Here is a 21,976-nt window from a genome sequence, read left to right as displayed (position 1 = left end):
AAGTGTTGTAATCACTTGGTAGTTTAAACCAGGAACAAATCTGTGAGGCTCAATTCAGGTGGAAAGGCAAAAGAGAGTGAGCAGTGCCAATGTCCCTGATTGGGAAAGTTGCACAGGAGGTGGATAAGGATGGCAGAGTGCTGCCAGTTCCTTCTGCTCTCTGAGCTGTTTCCATTCTGAGTGTGGTACCAGCCCCAGCAGCTTCTGCCTGGCAGCCTGTTCCAGCAGCAGATCCCTGCTTCGTGCCTTGCTCCAGAATTGATTGCAAAATTAGCAGGGAGTTGGAGGGTTGCAGGTGCAGAACCTGAACAAGACAGAAGCCTGGAAGATGTGTTTCTTCTCTGCTGTAAGCTTGCATGACCTTTCTCAACTTATTTCAGTTTATAGGAAGGTAGTGGAGCTCCTGTGCACTTTCAGGTATTCTGTGTTACCAGGCAGAAGTTCTTTCACCCACATTAGTCACATTTTATCACTGAGCAGTGTTTTATGCATGAATGGTTTTCTGTGCAGTGCTTAAAATTTAGAAAAAGGTTCTGAAATTTTATGAGCCTCTTCTATAAGCAGAGCTGACCAAGGGGGTGGGGGAAGGAGGAATTGTATGCTTTTCTGGAGAACCTCTTGTGCATTTTCTCTTCCAAAATAATTTTAGGCTATTTATTGATACCAAACATTCATTAATTCATTGTACAGTGAAACAGCAGATAGTGGGCTTTTTTTGGAAAGCTGTACAGATGCTTCAATACATAAGCAATAAGCAAGGAAATAAGAACACCCCAAGGAATAATATGAAGTGTGATGCTTTCTGGGCCTGCTAGACAGCTGCAAAGCAATGGGTGAAGTCAGATTTTGCCCACACAGCTCTCCTAAGCCTCAGTGCTTTGAGTTTTATTTTGCTTGCTTTGGCTTCTGAGACAGCCAGTGTCTGGAGCTGAGGCACTGTGGTGCTTTACTTAGTGTCCCCAAAAGACCTGCAAACTTAGCCAAGCTTTTGGGCTTGAAAGAGATGAGCTGAGTAGCTTGAATTGCAACTGGGTGCCTCTAGTTCTGGGAGGCTGTAATGACTGCAACCTTTTGAAACCTTGTTCAAACTGTTTTTGTTGCACTCAGACAGGAATGTTATGTTCTTTGTTCCATCTCCTAAAAGGCAAACTTTTCTGTATAGGCTGCTTGTGGCTTTTAGAGTTTGATATATATGGGTCAGGGGAGGAGGCAGGCATAGACTGTCAGATGTTTTCAAGCTGCTGAAAAAGTCCTTCTGAGTGCATGAAGTGGGTCTTAAGATCCCAGCTGAATTTTTGCAAATAACCTCTGTCTTGATTAGGAAAAGGAAAAAAGCCCCCAAATGTGGATTGCTTCCAATTTGTGTGCACACAAGTGAGTGGGCTGACTTTTCTCTGATGCAGACCTGTGTGGTAAGGTCTGCTTCAGAGAAGAGATTACAGCTTTAATTCTGAACCCTTTCTCCTGGAAGGAAGCACACATCATCTCAGCCACCATTACTGAAATGTCATTGTTTTTAAAGTAGAATAAAAATATGCATTCAGTAGTTAAAATTGAGGTAAAAGTTTGTATTGCTTCTTGGAAGGGCTCTTCTTGATGTCTGTACACCTTTAGGTGCAGGTCTTCATGGAATCCCAGACTGGCTGAGGTGGGAAGGGAACTCCAGAGATTGCCTGGCCCAACCTGCTGTAACCAAGCAAGGCCACCCTTGGTGACCACCAGGACCCCCAGGTCCTTTTCTGCCAGGGTGTTTTCCATCTGGGTGACCCCCAGCACATGGAGGTGCCTGTGGTTGTTTCTCCTTGCTGAACTTCATGAGGTTCCTGTAGGCCCAGCTGTGGTCCCCTGGGTCTCCTGGACATCATGATTGATATTTGCTTTCCTCCAGACTGTGGACCCCTCTGCCAGTTGCTATGATTGATCAAAAATTATGGAGCTGGCCTGGCAGTGTCATCTGCTGGCTCCCTTGGCATTCCTGGATGCATCCTCTTAGGGCTGTGTGCTTCAGTCTCTATCTGCAGATGTGAACAGAAACTTCTAGAGAAGGGCTAAGGCTTGGGAATCAAGCTGCTCTTTGGTTTCTCTCCTTTCCCTCTCTCCATGAGGACTGACCTCAGTGCTCAGCTACTGCTAGAGGCTCTTTGCTGGCTTGACAAGGCTATTGTGGGTTTGGCTTTAGATTTAAAGCCTACAGGTAATGTGGCTTTAAAGCCACATTTAAAACCTCTTTTGCAGAGGTTCTGGTGCTGTGTGGGGCTGCTTCTGAGGTGGTGTGCCGTGTACACACGCAGGTTGGTGTGTGTCTCCTGTGCAGTGTTTGCTGTTTATTCCTGCCTGAAGAAGGGAGTCTGCCACAAGGACTGGCTGTGCAACTTCAGCTCAAACTGCCTGAACTCACACTATTTACTTTGGAAATTACAGTTTCAACTGCTGCTGATAACATTGTTATGTTTTACATTTAGCAGTTTACATTTTTACGGTTTTTTTACTTCTTTCCTTAATTACTTACGTAAATAATTTTAGAAGACTTAGCATTTATTTTGGAGAAGCTGGTGTATGGGGCTGCAAGGCTAGCAGCAGGTGCTGTAAGTAATCACTCTTCTAAATTAAGCAACACTTTCTGAGGCAGTAGGTTAATTTCTGGGTAAGCAGCCTGCATACAGATTCTTGGAATCAGCTGGATCTTGACCCAGCAAGTGACTCAAGGCTTTGTGTAGGTTTAATTGCTTGAGTTATCTCACTGAAGCCTTTCATTTGTAGAGAAAACTTGAATGTCTGTTGAAACTGTGTTATCACATTGAAATCTTTGTTACCTGGCTTTGTGCTTGTCTTTGTAGCTCAGTCTTCACTGCCTCTGGAGGTGTATTTGGAGCATGGGCAATATCATGGCTTAACCAGGTCAAGCTGCCTGGAGCCAGGGTATGTATCATAGAATGGTTTAGGTGGGAAGGGACCTCAAAGATCATCTCATTCCTGCCATGGACAGGGACACCTTCCACTATCCCAGGTTGCTCACAGCCCCATGCAGCCTGGCTTTGAACACTCTCAGGGATGGGGCATCCACAGCTTCTCTGGGCAAACCATGCCATGTCTCACCATTCTCACAGTAGAGAATTTCTTCCTAATATGAAATCTAAATCTGCCTTGTGTCAGTTTGAAGCCTTTTCTTCTTGTCTTATCACTGCATGCCCTTGTAAAATAAACAGTTCCCCTCCAGATTTCTTGTAGACAATATTTGGCTACTGAAAGACTGCAGTGTTCCTAAGTGGTTCATGCTTATGCTGAAGTCTGTGTTGCTTTGGCTTTCTCTCATTAGTACAAGAGCAAGCAAAGTAGTGCTTGAGAGTTTTGTGCTGTTTCTTTCTCCACCATTCTGTGTGAATGGATATCTGCAAAAATATTTCTTCTAATATCTCTAGTGGAGCTCTCATGGGATCTGTAAGCAGTAACTGTTGACCAGATTGTGCTCAAGTGCTGCCTGTCACTTTTGCACTGTCACAGCTCTGGCCAGCATTGTTCTTGCTCAGGGCTTGGAGATTGCCTGCAGAAGTGTGACCCACTCTTTGTAAAACCACTCTTGAGTCTATGAGGCTGATGGGGCCAGTGGTGCTTGTGACTTGAAAACTTAGATGATTTTTCATAGGCTCTGCAGAGCTCTGAGGAAACTGGAAAAATATTACACAGAATATGATTTTGGAGTACTTTGTCTAACTTGTGGAGTAGGAAGGTGCAGGTTTTACAAGCTCAAGCTCTCTTTAAAATCTATCTTACTGTGTGAAGATGGTGCCAAAAAGTAGTGTAGTCTACTTACATGGAATCCTATGTAAAGTGGAATAGAGCAGGAAAAATGCCATTCTCCCAAGGATTCAAGAAAGGAGAGAACTTCAGAGAGTTGAAGAGAAATATGGATTTTTGTTGCCTTTTTATGGCTATAAGCTGGGACTTGCCTCATTTCTGTCTTAGAGCTGGTGCTTCCTGGGCCTTTGGATGTTCAACCTAATTTCAAACTGGTGCTTGTAATCATATACCTGCTGAGAAGGTCTGGGGCCACTTCCTGCACTTGATTTTTTTGTTTTGCTATGGTCAGTCATCTTCAGAACAAAATGCTCTTAGGCTTGAAAATCAGTGTTGGGATACAGCACTTTCATGTTTAAAAAATTAATAATCCAAATGACGGGCTTCTGAAGGTAGAGCTCAATTCTTGTGAACAGCGTTACAGAATGACATGGCTTTTGTCATTTTTTTAGAGGTCTGTAATCTCTTCTCACTTTCTAGATTAATACTTTACTCATTTCTTTGTTCTGAAATGTTGAAGAGGAACTGTTCACATGTGCAGTGACAAACAATACTGTACTTCTTCTCTATAAAGGAAACTATATGTGTAAGCAACTTGTTTTGTTGATAGCTCAGCTTTGCTTGAAAACCTGAATTCTCATGTAGCTCTGAAGGCAAACAGTCTTCTTTAGATGACATTCTCATTCTGTGGGAATAAGGACTGAAGTATTTTTAGAAAGAGATGGTGAAGAGGAAGTAATGCACACTGACTCTCCACTCCTCATGGATCTTCTGACAGTGGATGCCTTGTGGGTTTAACAGATGATCCAAATGCATAATGATGCATTCAGGTGATCTCAGTGTATTCTCTGGGATGCTGTGAGGTGTCTGTAAGCTTGGAAATGGAGAGGTGCAATGGGCAAGAGCCCAATGGACAATGGGCTGGTGATGGGAGCACAGAAACATGCTGATCTTAGACAGCCTTTTCAAAAGGGGTCAGAATTTCAAATCAGACTTCAAATCTGATTCTTCAGGTTTGAAGAATCTTAAATTCTGTGGAGTAGAAGGCAGGGAAATATTTTTCTCCCAGATGAGTTAATTCTGTGTAGGCCACAGGAATGGAAAGTGTCAGGTAAAGAAGTAACCAGATGCTCAACAGGTGTCATGAAGGCTGGCTTTCAGAATGGCCTTCTGAAGAGAAAACAGAGGACCAAAATTCTCTGCTCCAGATTTGTAGATTTTGATAGGTAATTCAAATAGGTAATTTAAGAGTATTGCTTTGCACCTTTCTCAATGACTGCCCTAAACTCAGTCTACCCAAGTCTTTTTTTTCAGGCAGCATGAAGAATTTGTAATGCTTTCTATTATCAAAAGCAGAACTTGAAAGAATCCTGCACCATACCAAAGATATGAATGCTGTGTTAGGGAATTTGGGCATATTAATAAAAACAACATATTACTCCACCACTCTCTCCTCTGAGATTAAACCTGTCAAGCAAATTGCTGAAACAGTAGACGGAAACTTGGCAATTACATTTGTGTGGCAATTTGATTCTGTTCTCCTAAAATACCTCTGGAGAGCATCCAACTGGAGCTCTGCTCTGATCCCAGGAGTACCCTGCAGATGCCCTGAGCACAGACACGTAAGCAGCAAGCTCTGCTGGCCTGACCTGTGTAGTTGCTAGAAAGCTTCAAAATCTGGTTTGACCTCAGAGGGCTTTCCATTTGGGAAAGGGACCAAACCATTCCAGTTTTAACTCTGGAAGAGGAAGGGAAAACATAAAGGCTTTGGAGAAGCGTGTTTTTGTCTAGACTGTGGAGCCAGGTGGGTGTCTTGTTCTGTCTTGTCAAGCTGCCTTCTTGTTTGGGGCTGTGTCTGAATGGTTGACAAGTGCATTAACTCTGAAAATAAACACACTTTTGGTGTGGCAAATGAACCCTCGTCTCCTATGACCATCCCCTGCCACAGTTGTTTCAGCAGTGCTTTACTGACCCATAAAAACACACAATCTTCTCTCCTTGTCCTTTCACAGTCATCATTTGAAAAGCTTTCCTCTTTTCCTCTAAAGTAGCTTTTGCCTTAGAAAGTACTTTAAGTGAAAGGTCCCTTTTGTTTCACTGACTGTAAAGTGTGCATGATAATTACAGGACAGTTGCTGTGTTAGCTGAGATACTGCAATGTTTCTGCTGGACAAAACCCCCTCCAAGCAGGAGCAGTTCAAATTCTCTCACTCACACCCCAGGGGCCAGGGACAAGGAATTTCCTCAGTTTTGTGCTCAGCAGTGACAGTGGTATCTGTGTGGATACAATTTATTGCACTGTAAGTAATAGTTTAGTGGCCTTGCACGCCATAAATGCTGTTTTGTGCTGGTGTGTGGTTTTCAATAGTATGTCAGAGAATTACTTATGTCTTTTAATCTGCATCATTCAAGAAGGCAGCATTTTAAAAATGTGATTATGATATCAAGAGTTCATGAAATGAAGGGCAGAGAGGCTTTTGCTGCTCCAAAGATTTCCTGTCTAGAGAATGTAAGTCATAAATGTGACAACTATGGGATTCTTTTTTTGCTATTCGGTTTGGTGTTATGTTTTTTTTTCTTTGAGTAAGGCTTCTTTCCTTCTCCTGCATTTGCATCCTCTTAAAAATGGCTAGTTCCAATGAAAAATGCAAGTGTGCCAAATAACCTGTGGAAGTCTTCTGTCATTTGATAACTAATTGCTGCTTTTAGAGTGGAACCTGTCTTGTTTCTTCAGCAGTGTGTCTACTTAGCTCCAAAATGAGTCATGCTTCAGCCTCTCAAAGCCCCACTGACCTTGACTGTCTTTGAAACCCTTTTTTTATCATTTGTTTGGGTTATTTTCTGTTGGTTGCTGCCAGGGAGATGCTGTGACAGCTAAAGAGGATGCTCCTCTTACCCAGTGTATCCCAGTTGCTGCATTGGTTATTTGCAAGGATGCAATCTGACTTGCACCATAGGTGTTGACCCCATCTTGTGCAAAGCCCTGCTGCCTCCAGGGATCCAAAGAAAGGATCTTTTTAAAAATTAGATTATACTAACCCTATGCTGTTGTCTATAAAACCATGGGCTTCAGTTTGGGGAGGACCCAGGCCTCCCATTTAGAGCAGTGATACTGTTCAAAGGCTTTGGCCCCTGGAATACCTGAGTTTGTTGTTGCTCAGCTTCTCACAGGATGAAAGCCAGATTGGGTTGAACAGGGCTCATAGACAAGTTTCTCTCAGGAGAAACACTCAGCTCTGCACATACTTACCTGATCAATATTTGCTTTGTTAAAAGTGGGACAGGGATGGGAAAGTTCATCAGCCAGTGGTAAACTGGCTTCCTGAGCATCAGTACCATTGGATTTGAGTTCAAAGGCACTGTGTGAGCAGAAACTGGCCTCTCAAACCTTGGTGCCTCCTGGCTGTAAATCCATCCACCTTGTCCCAGATCATGTTGGGGGTGGCCATAGCTATTTTAGGGCAGCTCTGGAGGTATTGAGTGGGAAAAGATGGGGATTTGGGTGCTGGAAAAGAGTTCTAGAAAAGCACCTGAAGGTGGGGGTATTATTGCACAAAGTTAAGTGATATCCTGGATGCAACTTCTTTGTGCTTTGGGTTTGGTTTTTTTACCCCCTTTAAGTGTGGTTTGTTTGGCACTGAGTAGCTTTCAGAGAGGTGGTTTTAGCCACTGTGCTTTTGAAATCAGCATGCTAAACCCCCTTGGAGTTGTGAGAATATGTGCATATGCAGACTGGTGTTGGTTGAATTCAATTGTTACAAAACACACCCTTGGAAACCTCATCTGGGATGGTGTTGGCATGTCCCTCACATTTTGCCAGTTTTCAGAAGCTGTCAGGTAGTACTGTGTGGGAAGTGTTACAGGGATAAATCCTGAAATCCTAATTTGGGCTAAACTCCCACTGTTTTCAGTGGGTGGCTTGCTGGCATTAAGGCCAAATACCCCTCAGCTATTACAGGTGACCTTTCTGTCCTTTAAAAGTCAAGGAGATTGAGACTTGATGCCTCTGTCTTGTACTGGAGATCTAACTGCAGGATTGCAGCCCTTAAAGTTTGTACATGTGCTGGAGATTTGTGAACAAGAAGTTGGTTAACCAAAAACATTTCCAGTAACTGTTCTTTAGATTCTCAGTAGTGCTGGTGAAATGCCAGAGATCTGGAAACAGAAATTAGCTGGTGATTTAGAGCAGTGCATGAAGAAGGCACTCATTCTGTAGGGGAAACACTGATGTTCTGAAAATTCTACTTTTCATAAATGGAGAATATATAACCCCATGTATTTTAAATTAAAAACTTTTAATTTCTTTCAAAATACCAGCACAAATTTATTGAAATTCTCTTTGTTCAGAGAGTTGATTTTTATTTTTTAAGAGATTGTTTCTATGAAATGCCTGCAACTTTTTGTCAGTTTTGTCATTGCTTTCCAGCAAGATTGAATTGAATGTATTTTAGAAGTCAATAGTCTGAAAGTAGGTACCTGAAATTCCTCTCTATCACCAAGTAATTGAGATCATATGTTGTTCTGGCTTCGTCTCTCTGTGCAAGAAAGAGGGAAGATGTGTTTGTGTTGGCAACACTGAAGAAAATCAAACAGCATCTCAACAGTAAGAAAAGAAAAAGGCCCCCATCCCTTCAGAAAAGATTGCTGTGCAAACTTTGTCTGGCAGAAAGTCTTCCCAGCTGAACAGCTGCTTTCCTGCACCTCAGTGGAGCATCACCATTAAAGTCTGACGGGACCCAGCTTGGTGTCAGCCTCAAATATTGTGCAAGGGCATGCCAAGAGCTTGCTCAGTTGCAGCTGAGGCTCTGAAGCTCACACTGCATTGTTTTTCTTGTCCATTTCCCTTTAGGTGGTCACTGCCTATTCATATTTCAAGCTCAGGAGGGCTCTTCTGTCCCATCACTGGGCCTCCAAGGGGGAACAAGGGTTTTCAAATCCTTCCAACCTGCCCTTTACACCTGAGTTCCCCATCAGAATTGTGTACACAGCTCTCTTGTTTTTCTTTTTTTTTTCTTCCTGAGAATATGTTTCTTGTGCTAACTGAAGTTGCAGAGGCACCTGGAAGGGATGCTTCTCATGCTGTGTGCTCTCTAGCTACCAGAATTGCCTTTCCTTTAAAGGGGTGATTCACTGATAGGAGGAGGGCTGAGCAGGCAAGAAGTACTTCAGCTTTCTCCCTCTCTTGTGCCTCCAAGATCACAAATGAGAACTGGGACAAGATCTGGCATCTCCCAAGTACTGGGACTGTATTCCACACATTAAAATTCATAATGAGGGTGTTGTACTGGTCCCAGTTCTTCTGCTGATTTTTCTGCTCAAGGTTGTCCCAACCACTTTTGTCTTCATCACTAAACTGGGGCCTTGGATACTGAGGAGTAAAAACATTACTTGTGCTTCAGACAAGTAGTTTGAATGATTTTGTGTATCTCTGTCTTTAAAATCTCCTTGTCAGTTTGTGTAGCTTGTAATTGTGGAATTGAGGTTGGCAGGAACCTCTGTGTGGATAGTCTAGTCCAATTCCCCACCTAATGTGGTGGCAGCTGAACAGTCTGCTCAGTGGCATGTCCAGTGGGGTTTTGAGCATGCCCCACTGAGGATGGAAATTCCCTTTATTTTCCTGAGAAATCTGTGGTTTTCTGGGTTCTGTGGTTTTGTATCCATCTTTCCTCATCCCCACCCAGAAGAGAAGTGTAGTTTTGTTGTGGGGCTTGTTCTTACATTTAAATGGAATTTCCTGTATTTCAGTTTGTGCCCATTGACTCTTGTCCTGTTGCTGGATACCACCAAGAGGAGCCTGGTTCCATCTTTACACCTCCATCAGGTATTTATGCACATTGATAAGAGCCCTCTGAACTTTTTCTTTTGCAGGCTGAAGAGTCCCAGCTCCTTCAGCCTCTCCTTATGTGCCAGATACTCCAGTCCCTTGATTATCTTTGTGGACCTTTGCTAGACTCTCAGCAGTGTGTCCATGTCTCTGTTGTACTGGGGAAGGGAGCACTTGTCCCAGCACTCCTGATTTGTCTCACCAGCCCTGGGCAGAGGGGAAGGATCCCCTCCCTTGACCTGCTGGAAGTTGTTTTTCCTAGTGCAGCCCACATGCTGTTGACTTTGTTTGCTGCAAAGGTGGTTTGGAGGCTGATGGTTAACTTGATGTTCAGGAATCTCAGGCCTTTCTTTGCTTCCTTTCTGCCTGTTGGCTCCCAGTCTGTGCTGCTGAGCAGCAGGGCTTTGCATTTTCCTTTGCTGAGCTGCAAAGGTTGGTGTTGGCCCATTTCTGCAGCCTGTCCACATCCCTGTGAGTGGCAGCATGCCTGCTTGTCTGTTAGCTGCCATTTCCAATACTGTATCTTCTAAATTCCTGAAAGTGGACTCTTGCTGTCACCCATAATCATTCCTTTATAAAGAATTTAGAGCCCTGGGTTTAATGAACGAAATCTCTCAGCAGTTCTTCAAAGTACATTGCTGTTCACTTGGGAAAGTCAGAGATGAGGCAGCTTCACTAGCACTAACAGAACATTAAATACTGTGCCTTATAGTAAAGGACTTCATTATTATTATTTAGGACTTTCATTCCTTGAATCTCTGGTACTTCATGCAATACCAGCTCATGCCCATTGCTAACACCATGGCAACCTGCTATAAATGTCACTGTATAATGTGGCTTGTTAGCCAAAAGCTGGACAAGGAATGCTTTCTAGGGCAGAAAATCCATGGGGTCAGTAAAAAAGTGCAGTAGAATGAGGGAAAAATCCTATTGTTATTTTATAGTATTGCAAAGTGATTTTTCTTCTCTCAAAACTGTACCCTAGAGGAAACAGAGGCATCAACTGAAATTCTCTCAATGCCATATCTGTATCCCCCTCCCCCAAAACCTACATCCTAGGCACAGTCTGAACCTCTGGGCTAACAGATGGTGTTGAGAGGGGGAGGGAAGGGGAACAATTTGCATCTAAATAGCTGAAATAAAAAAGGGTCATGTCCCACAGACCAGCCCCACTCACCTGCTGTTTAAATCCCCCTGAGAAACAGGCAAATGGGTTTAGTTTTTAATGTCTGTGTCAGCTGTACTTGCTCTCTGAAGCTTTCTGCCCTAGAAAAGCTGCAATCCTGTGCATCTTGCATCTTGTATGGATCCTGTTCTGCCCCCAGAATGACGAACTTTTAAGGCTTTGGTTCTGTGAATGGAGTTGACAGCTGTGTCACTTCTGTTCAGCCCTCCCATCAGAGTGACTGCTGCTGTTGGTTAATGTAATTAGCACAAGCACTAATGATACAGAAAAGGTTCAGAGCAAATGTTACCTCTTCTGTCAGCTTGCTACTCTCGTGGCTGCCTGATTCTGCCTTCAGAGGTGCTCCTGCCATATGGTCCTGTGGACTCCTGATGCAATATTCCATGCTGGGATTGTGTGTAGGTGTAGGCTTTGGCTCTGGTGGCCCAGCGGTGATCCTGACCCTGCAGGACAGTGCCATGGTGTTGGATGGCTGTGCCTAATCCTGCAGGCATGCCAAGCCAAGTTGCCCTGGCTTCCTGACTCTGTCCTGTAAGAATTTCTCAGGTCTGACTAAGACCTTGCTGCTTCAGTATGATTTTGTTTTGGAGTGTAAGGGCCGTTTGTCCACCACTGTTACACATTTGTGGAGACTACTCTGGATCTACTCCCCTGTCCTGGCAGCAAGAAGTGTGCTTGTCTCTTCAGGCAGACTTTCTCAAAGTTTAAGGCTGTGGAAAGCCTGTTAATAAGAAAAACCTTCCCAGTTCTTCATAATTATGTACACATTCATCACACCAGAACCATCCTACCTTATTTCCCAATGATATTTGGAGAGGCAAGAGGGCTTCACAATGAAGTTCTGCCCATCAGTGCCTTGGACTTCTACACTCAAATGCTAAAAATAAATAATGTGACAATCGTCCTGGTGGTTCAGAAACTTTATTATTACTTTTGTCTGTTTGAGAACATCTTCTTTACTTCCCAAGAAGCCAGAGGCATTGGAAGGTTGAGTTTGGCAGACTGGAAGGCTCAGCAGGATAAGGAGTGGCAAAGATGATGTCTGGGGACCCACCACTGTCTTCTGTGGTAGAATAAAATGTCTGCAAAGGAGGATTTCTATTTCTGGAGCTGCAAGACCTTGAATCTCTTCTTTCTTCAGCACAAGCCTGGAGGGGATTGGTGAGGTTAACCTTTGCTAAGCTGCTGGGCCCTCCCTCCCACAAGTGTTTTGGAAGAGGAAATGGTCTCAAGAAGTGTCTTCATTTTTTTTTTCCTCATTTAATTCTCAAGTATATTTCAGTATTGTGGGTAGTAGTGGTTGATGTGCATTAGGGCAACGTGGATCTAGGCAACAGCCTTTTTTACATGCCTCTGGGGAATAAGTTTATTTATTTTATAATTTAATATAGATTTCAGTTAATAGAAACAAGATCCAGTGTATGAATGCTTACAGAAATAATTGGGCAATGCACAATACCAAATTTTATTAATTTAGAGTCTGTGGTACTTTATAACTTTCCACAACTGTTTTTAATACTTTGTCACTTGAGGTTAGCTATGTTTTATAAATGGTTATATCACATGATGCATACTCACTGCCTGGGAGTAAACAAAACAAGTGAGTTAACTTGGGTGGTGCAAGTTATACACACACATGCACACATAAATGTGTTTGGATATACATGTTTACACATCCACTCTGCTCTCTAGGACAGACCTGTGCCCTGCTCCTTGTGCCCCCTTCCCCAGTTCAGTGATGCTGGTTCTGGCAGCTGTGCTGCTGGTCTTTGCTGTGGATAAAATGCTTGTTATGCAGCAGGGCCCTACAGACCATGTAAAAACAAATCCAGAAATGAAAGATGATACTGGAAATATTTCTTTTCCCTGTTTTTAGAAACAAAACTATGTAATTTGTGCAGCTGTAACAGAGATGCATGTTACTTTTTGAAAAAGGAAGCAAAAGGAGGAAGTATGAGGAATTAGGTGCCCTTTGAGGTGAGGTTTGCAGGTAGTGGGATGAAGACTGAGGAAACTGGATTTCAGACTCCTAGAATGGTTTGTGTTGGAAGGGACACTATTGATCATCATTTCTACAAACCCTTGCCATGGGGACTGCCCACTGTGTGCCAGGTTGCTCAAAGCCCCATCCAACCTAGCCTTGAAGATCTCCAAGGATGTGATATCCACAGCTTCTTGGGCAGCCTGTTTCAGTGCTTCACCCCCTCAAAGGAAAGAATTTCTTCCTAGTATCTAATCTAAACCTGCCCTCTGTCTTATGGCCATTCCCCCTTGTCCTGTAACTCCATGTCCTGGTCCAGAGTCTCTCTCCAGCTCTGTTGTAGCCCCTTTAGGCACTGGACGGTACTCTAAAATCTCGGTGGAGCCTTCCCTTATCCAGGCTGAGCAATCCCAGCTCTCTTAGCCTGTCTGCATAGCTGAGGCACTCTGGCCCTCTGAGCATCTTTCTGCTCTCTTCTAGTTTTGCTCCAGCAGGTCCATGTCCCTCTGACACTGAGATTCCCAGAGCTGGATGCAGCACTCCAGGTGGGGTCTCACCAGAGTGGAGCAGAAGTGGAGAATCCACTTCTACCTGATGGTTATAGTGGCCTGAGATAAAGGCTGCTTTTATTTTAGCAGATTTATTTTTGTTTCTTTTATTAAGTGGCTTACCAAGTGGCTGACTGACATTGGAACATTTATTTCTGTATCTTCCCAAGCTCTCCAACTGGAAGAGGAATTTGCTGTACAGAAAGAACCATTCTGGTAATCTACAGTGTTATTTCAATCACTTTCTCTGTGTGGAACTAAAATACTAAATAAAAAGATGTGCTGAATTGGAACCATGCCTAAAGCAATTCTCTACATAATGGGATTGTTTTACTGATTTTTAATTAAAATAGAATTCTAACTAGATTATTTTGAGTATACATACAGCTCTTGTTGTTGTTGGTCTAATTGCCTCCTAAATTAAAGATACCAATATTCTAATCCACCTTCTCCCTTGGGATACTGGCATTAAAAGAGGGTGTGGAATGCTATGTAAATGATTTACAGGCATGCAAGATAGAAAATGGTCCTTAAAGGCATTAGCCAAACTTAGATCTTCCCTTTACCTGTGATATCTTGACAGAGAGATGGATGAATTGTTATTTTTTGGTATGTATTTATTTCTCTGTCCTGACAGGTCTTTTAAATGGTTAGAAATGTAGTCTGAGAAAAATGCCAATAATCTCAGCCTTTGAGGAAGAAGCAGTTAATGAATCTCCAGGGAAATAGCCAGAGTACAGATGCTCTGTGTGGAGGAAAAGGTTAGGAGCCAGTGGACCAGGGGCTGGTGACAATACATCATCTCAGATCTAAGATGGAAGCTGTCTGCTGACAGCACAAGATACTAAAATGACAGAATTATGGGCTTATTTGCTTAGGATTACTTTTTTTGAGAGCCCATTTTAAAGCCATGATTTGGGATTTGACACCTCTATTTAAGATATTTTGGTTAAATGTTGTCAGAAATAAATACTTATATTTTTGCAGATTTTTAATTATCTTTATGAATGGAAACCCTTTGGGGAAGTTTCACCTGTGGGGGATGTAAATTCAAACCATGGTGTAAATTTAAAGAATATATATTAGGCCCAAATCCAACTTCTGTTTTTAAAGCTAAAAGGGACCTTAGAAAGTAGCTGGCCACAAGTTTAGATGTTTGTTTTATAGTGTTTTAATAGAGTAGCAGAGACTGACAAAACTTTTGCCAACATAGAATATTTAAGCTCCTCAGATAAAACTAGATGTACATTGAAGAGTGTTCATGGGAAAACAAGAGTTATTTCCAGCCTGAAGAGGTTTTTCTTAAAAATAAAAGAGAAACGTGTGCATGTTGGGAGGCTGTGAATCAGCACCTGCAAATATCAGCAGTACAAGAATAACCAGGAATGGAACAAAAAGTTGGATGGGGCCCTGAGCAACTTGATCTGATTCTCTGGGAGGAATTCCTGCACATGGCAGAGGTTGATTTTTAAGGTCCCTTCCAACCCAAGCCTTTTCTGTGATTCTATGAAAACTGGGCCAAAAGAAACAAATGGAAATGTGGAAGAAGCAACCTCATACTTGCAAAGGAGACAGTTCACTTCAGCTCTGTTGTGGATTGATTTGAAGCATCTCCTTTCCCATGGCAAGTGTGTTTTACTTCGCTGAATCCCTCTGCAGTGAGTGTAAGAACAGGAAAGGTGGAGTTAGTGCAGGTTGTGCCACAACATAGGTAGGAATTGTTAGTAGAGAGGAAGGCAGAGCTTACCTGAGACAAGTGTAAATGGCATAAAGTGAAGGGGGAAAAATTGGTTTGGGAAGTGCAACCCCATGCATTGCTCCTGGGTGTGCTCAGGGGCCAAACCTGGGATTTCTTGAGAGTTGTGCAACAGCTGTTTCCAAAACTGACTGCCCTGTTCATATTCTTGAGGTTTTTTAGCAAACAGAGCTGTTGCTGTAAAGGTGAGAGGTGAAATTATGGTGTGCTAGTTACAGAATTTCAATTATCATTTTACACTCTCTTGCCTTGGATAGGAGAGAGGGAAGGGAGTGTGGTCAGGTAACCTGAGGTGGATGCTGGGTTTGTGTGGCCAAAACACTGAGAAATCTTTGGGTTGTGGGTAGGTACCATATCTCTATGACAGCATGCTGTGAACATTCCTGACTCTTAATTGCTGAAATTAGGGGAGGGTGATCAGAAAACTACACCTGGACTTGCTGTGTGCTGTGCTCTCCTAATTCTTATGCTGGTGGCCTTAGGAAGTAGCTTAGGACTTGAGCAAGCTGACTTAAAGCAGTGTGAGGGAATACTGTATTGAACAAAATGTCTTAACTCACATCTTCCTAGAGCATCTGCCTTTGATTATTGTCTTCATTGTGGAAATGAGTTGAGTCTTAGCTACCACTTAGCAAAGGTACAACATTGTCCATAGAGCTGCTTGTCTGCCCAGTAATGACCATAAAAAGATTTTTAGCATTTTAAGTACACAGAGGACAAACAACAACCTGACAAAGCAGTCTTGAGATGAATAAAACATGCATACTGGCAATCCATCCATCAGTGAAATCCCAATTCTGCTGAATTTGCAGTTCATATTGTCACTAATTGTATGATGTAGATGCTTGTCCACTGGGAATTGGATGGAAATAAGCAAGTTACTTGCTCCAGATGCTGACAGGGCTGTGAATAGGAGCTCATTCAGTCTCCTCTGGGTTGGGTTTTATGGCTGTAGTGTTGCTGCTGCTTGAGAAAGAATGAGTTTTAAATAGGTAGCAGTGAAGATTCATGCATCCTACTGAAAGCTGCTTAGGTCACTGTAGCAAGAACAGAGGGTAAGAAGATCTGTGCCCCAGAAAAACCTTGCTCAAAGATGTTGAGGAAAACCTTGCCTGCTATATCTAGCCTTGCAATTAACTCCTACTCCTAATTACATAGTGCCTTAAAATGGGCCTGCCACTGTAATAAATGATGTTGTTATATTTCCTTTTGTTCAGTGGAGTAAAAATAGTTCACTTGGCTCATGGGCTTTATTTAACTGAGTTCTAATGCAGACTTGGTTGTAATATGTTGCAGAAACAGCAGTTCCTTTGTGCCAGTCCTGTAGAGCTTTCTTTTCTCTACTGACATACAGTAAGTATGATTGGAATCTGAGTAAATGATGTGATAAAAGGCTTGATGGTGCTTCCTAAAAACAAACTGCTGCTCATTAAATTAAACGATCATGATTCTTAATGGACTAGTTAGTGCTCTACAGTGCATTTGGTACAAGCAAAGAAGTCTGTGGATGTGAGATCTTCCCACTATGGCTCCTTCTGTGTGTTCTGGAATCATAAAGCAGGTGGAATAGGGAGTTATGCTAGATAGCATATAATCATAAACACAGAGGTGATGTTCTTGCAGCAAAGAAGACTACTGTGACAGTTTAATTAGGGGAGGAACTGTAAGCCACCTTAGGCTTTTTCATTTTGCCTTGTAAGTGAGCTGCTCAGAGCATTTAATGTATCACAGTTGAAGGAGTAATCATTGCAAACCTGAAGCAGATTTATGTTCAGTTCTCAAATTGCTTGTCTTTACTGATATTAAATTAGCTCTTGCAGTGCTGGGTATTGGATGGTGCTTGTCTCTAAATTCAGTTTGTCTACAAAAACCTCATATTTGATGCAGAACTTATCCTGTCTTTGGAGAACTATTCATTCTCCCCTCTTTCCCCAGCTTTGATGAACCAAAACTTTTAACAAGCAATGTGAAACTGAACCAATCTTTGTGATTTTATTTAATTGAAAACTACTGCCAGTATGAAAATCCTGGCTAGCAATTAAGGGAATGTGACAGCTTTGCCAGTCATTACATAAATACTATGGGGCACTGGGCTTCCTACTGTCATTAGCAGCAGTGAACACAATGGAGCTATACACAGGAGCAAGCACTACTCTGATGATAAATGTTTGCATTTCCAATTAGCACTGAACTATTGTGGCATTTTCCCCTCAGTCTAATTGAGGGTCTTGGATGGTTTCATTCACTAATGATAATTGGGTTGTCTTCTTGCTCTTTACTTTCCCAGCAGCAAAAGAGCTGAATGAGTTTTGTGCTTAAGAACATTGGTTTCCTCCTTGCAGCTCTCTGTGTCTTGGTGTTTCTTTGCCTCAGGGAAAAACCTCAGCTTTTACAGGTTAATGTAAGCTTTCATCTATTTGCATACTGTGGCTTTTTGCTAACCACTGCATTGCAGTGTCCTCTGTGCTTATGGGGTGTTGTTGACTTGATCTGACAATATTCTCATTTTCTTATACCTTTCTTACCCCCACCCCCATTGCTAAATGACAGATGTCTGCATTTTAAAAGGTGCAGTTTTTGCAAATGCTAGCATGTATTTAATACATTGTACCAGGAATTATTCCACATTAGGAGATAGCTCTTAAGTCTGAGCCTTGTGCTCTATGCCCATCTTCTGCATTGGAAACTTTTGAATGGAAGATTGATTAATGATTTGGCTGCTCTCAGTTGCTGTTGCTGCTAATGTGTAGTTAGGATTCTGAGCCAAGTGACTTAGGCAAGAGTAGTGGGGGTGGCTTTAACTGTGTGCGTTAATATATTCTCTTTATGCTGCGTCCAGTCATTTCCTCTGGAGCACAGATTTCCTCCAGGAACCTGCTTATATGAGCTTTGGATATGATTTAACATAAGAGGCCTTTATTTTTCCCACCCTGCTTAGCAAGCTCTGACTCCAGGGACTACTTTGACTTGTGTGGTTGAAGCCCTGCCCTCCTGCGAGCAAAAGCGGAACCGGAGCCGAGGCTGCTCTGTGCTGTGCTGTGCTGGAAAAGGGAGCCTGTCCTGACATCTGCAACAGCGAACTTGCTTGTTCAGGCATGTAGCTGGGGGAGGGGAGGCAGCACTTCAGGAGATGAGGAAACAAGGAGGATGATTTGTGGGCTGAGAGCTTTTAAAAACGATACTCTTGGTTCTTTCTGTCGCAGCTTGCTTTTTTTTTTTTTTTTTTTTTTTTTTTTCTCCTTGAATATGAATGCAATTTATTTCTCTTGGGCTGTTTAAAAGTGCTGTTAGAAGTGGGTAAATGATCAGTCAAAGTGAGGAGGCTGCTGCCCAGGGATGGGATCAGGCAGAGCTGAATCTCTGCAGTTCTCCAAGCTTGAGTACTGGAGCACAGGTAAGGGCAGTTCATCACGTGTTCCAGGTGCTTGGGCATGGCTGGCATTGATTATGAAATGGTCATTGTTTGACACGGCCATTTATTTGTGCAACAGCTGAAGCCAAGTCTAAACATGGCAAGTTAAGCTGGCATTGCCTCTCTGTGGTTTTGGATTCAAGCCTAATGTGGTGAAAAGGGCTTGACCTGCCTCAGTGCTTCTGTAACCTTCAGTGTGCCTGGGTTACTGTCACAGTGGCCATGCATGGGCCACACTGTGCAAGCTGCTGAACATTGGGCCTTGATTCTTTCAAACAAAACAGAAAGAAGCTTCCTTAACTTGAATGAAAGGAGAACTCTGTTGCTAGGAATCGAGTGGTTATAATTAGTCTGCTCCTCTTCAGAAGCGTATCTGTGCGGTAGGATGGGTTAGCACGGATATCTGCCCATGGAGAGATTCTGCAGCTTTCCTGCCCACTGCACTGATGTCCACCTCCTCCTGCAAAATCTGGGCTGGGGAATCCCACCTGGCAGTTCTTGCATTTAGCCCAATCTGTTGGGGTTGAATTAAAGGCTTTTTTTTAAAAGGACTGTCCGGACTTTTGGCTTTTGAAATTCCAAGTCGTGGAGTTGTCCAGCTTTTCCTGTTGAGTTGTAAGTGGTCAGTCATCCTTTAAGTCTGGCACTCTGGCAATAATGCTGGCAGTGGAGCAAGACTGCAACTGGTAGTTGGCCATCTGCCATGAGGGTGTCTCCCTTCCCCCTCCTCACACCCACCCACCCACCCGTGCTGCAGCAGTGGATTCATTCTCTTCTACGTGTATACTGATGTTGAGTGATTATTCTTTCATTTAATTGAGCAATTTCATCTGCATCTTGAGGTGTTGGTAGCACCTGCAGGGGTCTAACAGGTAAGTTCTGAAAAGACATCAGCAAACTGCTGTTTTGTAATTATTTATTTGAACTTTATGCAAACATGTTGTTTAGTTTGTTGCTTGTTTGTTTGTTTTTTGTTGTAGTTTACATGTAAATGTGGGGTCTAGGCTGGTGCTCTGCTGGTCCTTGGCTTTTTTGGCTTAATTGGCATATTTACACAGAGAGATGTGCAGTGACTGTTTTGGGGAGACAGCTCCATGCTAGAGTTTGAGGCTTTTTTTAATCACCTCTGAATGCAGTGATGGGTCTGTCCTCCCTCGGGGTGCGTGTGTTGCAGCTGCCTTTTTTGTGACAGCATGTGTTCCAGGTCCCATCTGCTGTTGGGTGGAGGAAGAAGACACCTCTTGCCTATTTCTCAGGTGGAATGCGTGGGGTGCCTTGCCTTCAGTGTGAGACTGGTGTTTGAGCCTTAGTCCCACATAAAGTAATAAAAAACGAATGACTGTCTTTTCATCCTGGGTGGAAACCCAGCTGGTAAACTCTGATGTTACTTTTTCTGCTGGGATTTGCATGGAAGCGTGACACACAGGGAGGGAATCTGCTGCTTGCAATGTGTTTGAACAGAGTAGGGCACAGCCTGTGCTCTTTCTCACCAGGGCAGTGTGAGGGGGAAGGAGGAGATTTTAACTGTGTGTGTGCACAAGCAGTTTCTAGCCGTGGGGTGCAAGGATGCAGAGATACTGGTGCAGAGGTAAAACACTTGTTCTGAGCAGGATCAACTCGATTAAAGTTCAAGACTCTCTTTTTTTTTTTTTTTTTTTTTTTTTTTTTTTTTTTTTTTTTTTTTTGTGGGCAAGACACCCTTTCCTCACCCTGCCGACAACAGAATACTAGTGTCTGGGAAAAATGTGGATTTCCTTCTGGTAGTAGGCAGAGAGGAAAGAGCAGTTGCTGAGCATCTTCCTCCTCCCTGTCTTGTTTAATATAGTTTATTCATCTGTAAGTTGCAGTGAGTAACTTAGAGCTACTCTCTTGCCAGACTGCATGAATTATAGATGTCTCTTTTATGAGTTTTCATGTTGACTCCTGCAATTAGTATGCATTGGACGTAGTTATCTGTATGGCATCTACTGTAGCGTAGGTTTCAGCCTTTCTGACTTTTTAATTGCTTTCTGGTTTAGCAATCAGTCATCTGTCTGTCTTCCTAAGGAATGCAAAAGAGCACAAGCAGCTTGATAGAAGCCTAGAGTTCAGTGTGGAGCAGCAGGTTTGAAATGATGTGGTTAAGTGGAAGGAAAAATGACATACATAGAGAGTCTTTGTTCTCTCTTTTTTCTGTGTGTGCTACAGTAGGGTCAGAATGTCCCTCCTACCTTTGAGTCCCACTCTGTGAGGTGAATGTCTCAGGAGACTGTGCCTGTACTACAGTTTATGCCTGAAGTTTAGCATAAACTTGTTGATTCCCAAGGCATGTAGATGTGGCGCTTGAGAGTGTGATTAAGTGGTTCACACAGTGGTGCTGAGTTAGTGCATGGACTCGATGATCTTAGAGGTCTTTTGAAACCTCAATGATTCTGTGATTTTCTTTTGTATTATATCTTCTTAACAAAGATCAGCAGATCTGCATGGATCTTTGCATGTGGGAATGTACTCTGAGCTCTTGGATGCCGCTCTTGGCACCTGTGGGTGCTGTCTTCTGTTCAGTACTTCTGCTTGTTCTGTCTTCTGTCTGTCTCTTTCTTGTCTGCAGAAGTGTTTTGTAGGTGTGAAAGAAGAGTTTGTCAGGTTTGCTGTTGGACTCTGTTTCTGGGGCAATGATATGTAGCTAATGGGCTGCAAAAGTTGATGGAAAGGGACAAAGGTGCATTGAAGGCAACCATAACTTGACTACAGCAGTCACAGATTGCATTATGTAATAAAACTTTTCATGATTACTGTGTGCTGAAACAACTCAAACTTTCAGTGCTCCCAAGTGTCTGCAGAAACAATAGTCCTACATTACATCTGTGCCTTCCTAGTGGTGTCTATGGGATTTGATTTGAGTGGTGGTATTTTAATATATGTAGTAGTTGAGAATAATTGTGGCTGCAGCTAAAATGTATTCCCTCATCTGACTGTGGTTGAAAAGTTCATGTGCTGTTTCATTGCTTCCACTGTTCACTTAATCACACCGTGGAAACCTAAGATGGATTTCTCAAGGCAGAGTCGTGCTGGTGTGAAGAAGGAAATAACTCAGTGCAGTGATGCTTTGCATTCCTGTTGGGATGGATTGTGCCGAGCAGAGTGACTCATTTCAGTGGCCAAGCACTGATGTTCTGCTGGCTGGAGAAGCGATTGCCTGATGCTCTGAATTTGAGCAGTGCCTACTTGAGGGGGTTTGGTTAAATCCTGCTTAGATGTGAATTGGCAGGAGATTATTTTAGGGAGAGGAGAATTTGCACAGCCAGCTGGGCTGCAGTGAGGGAGATGGCTACCTCTGTAACCACTTGGCACGGCTCTGGGCTCTCAGCCCTGACTTGGGGGTATAATTCTGTCAGGACAGGGTTTCATCTGCCCACTTTGAAGCCAATAGAAGCTGAAAGTATAATGATGTTGCATTTGATCTCTGTATTGCAGTGGGAGGATTCATGTAAGCAG

General features: G+C 43.0%; 1 protein-coding gene across 10 annotated transcripts in view; it reads left to right on the top strand.

Annotated features, from left to right (window-relative positions):
• The window catches only part of PAK1 (p21 (RAC1) activated kinase 1), a 95,711-nt gene that overhangs the window by 40,110 nt on the left and 33,625 nt on the right, over window positions 1-21,976 (top strand). For 4 of the 10 annotated variants that reach the window (XM_056505700.1, XM_056505709.1, XM_056505662.1 and 1 more), the window contains exon 2: window positions 9,541-9,616. The exons of the other annotated variants lie outside the window; for them this stretch is intronic. The gene's annotated coding sequence lies outside the window, so the exon portion shown is untranslated. The remainder of the gene's footprint in view (window positions 1-9,540; window positions 9,617-21,976) is intronic. 10 annotated transcript variants of the gene reach the window in all.

Source organism: Oenanthe melanoleuca, chromosome 1, assembly GCF_029582105.1.
Source record: "Oenanthe melanoleuca isolate GR-GAL-2019-014 chromosome 1, OMel1.0, whole genome shotgun sequence".
In the NCBI taxonomy this organism is placed as follows: Eukaryota; Metazoa; Chordata; class Aves; order Passeriformes; family Muscicapidae; genus Oenanthe; species Oenanthe melanoleuca.
This window is presented reverse-complemented; position numbering and strand designations above follow the sequence as displayed.